A 1,744-nucleotide genomic window follows, 5' to 3' on the forward strand; every position below is an offset into this window, starting at 1 on the left:
GGAAGAGATTACAGAGATCTGGATGATCACTACCATGGAGGAAAAGAAGAATGAGAAATTTAAACTTTTTTGTGCCTTTTAAAAGGAAGCATTTGCAGATCAGTGGGACAGGGGCTGGTGTGAGTTAGCACATAGGTAGCAGAACATAGAACATAGAACAGTACAGCACAGAACAGGCCCTTCGGCCCTCAATGTTGTGCTGAGCCATGATCACCCTACTCAAACCCACGTATCCACCCTATACCCGTAACCACCCCCTTAACCTTACTTTTTAGGACACTACGGGCAATTTAGCAAAGCCAATCCACCTAACCCGCACATCTTTGGACTGTGGGAGGAAACCGGAGCACCCGGAGGAAACCCACGCACACACGGGGAGGACGTGCAGACTCCGCACAGACAGTGACCCAGCCGGGAATCGAACCTAGGACCCTGGAGCTCCAGAGTTTGGGATGGGATGGAGGGGGTTGTTTAATGTTGGAGTCCGGCTGCGAGTGCATTGGAATAATTTGGTTGAGACGTAACAGAAGAATGGATGATGGTTTCTGCAGCAGATGAACAGAGACTAAGGTGCAGAAGAGCTATGTTCCTGAGGTGGAAATCGGCAATCTTGGTGATGATGTGGATATGTGGTTAAGAGCTCATCTAGGGGTGAAACATTTGACAGGAATGGAATTGGTAACAAGGGAGTGGAGTTTGTAGAGGGGATGAAAGGGAATGGGTTCAGTCTTCTCAATATTTAAATGGAGGAAAGTTCTGCCCATCCAGCACTGGATGTCGGACAAGATCAGCCTGTGTGTGGCTTGGAAAGGAACTTGCAGGTGGTGATGTTCACATACATCTGCTGTCCTGCTCCATCCAGGTGGTGGAGGTTAAGTGTTTTGGAGATTCTGTCAAATTGTGATTCAGTTGTTGGTTCATTGCTTCCTGTTACCCTCACTCCGTTCTCTCTCCCTTTCTGCACCTGCGAGTTCACACTGGGGAAAGGCCTTTCACCTGCCCCGATGGTGGGAAGGGATACACTCATTCATCCCAACTGCTGACACATCAGCAGATTCACAATGATGAGCGACCTTTTAAATGCGGGAAGTGCTTTAAAAGTTCTCGGGATCAGGTGTCCCATCAAAGAGTTCACACTGACGAGAAACCATTCAGCTGCTCCGACTGTGGGACTGGGTTCAGACGATCGTCTCCACTCACTCTACACCAGCGGATTCACACTGGGGAGAGGCCATTCACCTGCTCCCAGTGTGGAAAGGGATTCATTCACTCAGGCAACCTGCTGAGACACCAGTGGATTCACACTGGGGAAAGGCCTTTCTGCCGGGAATGGTTCAAGCTGGCAGTTGGTACTCAGATTCCCCAGTACAGACACCCTTCACTTTAAAAATTACATTTCATTCAGACATAAGAGAAACCATCACCGGTTCCCCCACTGCCCCCCCCCCCCCCCCCCCACCACCACCACCACCACCACCACCACACACACACACACAAATACCCCGCAGGCCCAGAGGGACAGTGAGAGTCCAAAACATTGTTGTACAGTCTGATTGATATTTCATATGAGTCTTTTTCTGTCCCATAGAATCCCTTCAGTGCAGAACGAGGCCATTTGGCCCATCAATGCTGCATCAACTCTCCAATACGGCACCCCACTCCTCAACCCTATACCCTGAGGCCCACCTAACCTTTGGACACTCAGAGGAAATCTTTTTAAATGGCCAATCCACCTCACCTGCGC

Source organism: Scyliorhinus canicula, unplaced genomic scaffold (genome assembly GCF_902713615.1).
Source record: "Scyliorhinus canicula unplaced genomic scaffold, sScyCan1.1, whole genome shotgun sequence".
NCBI classification, from domain to species: Eukaryota; Metazoa; Chordata; class Chondrichthyes; order Carcharhiniformes; family Scyliorhinidae; genus Scyliorhinus; species Scyliorhinus canicula.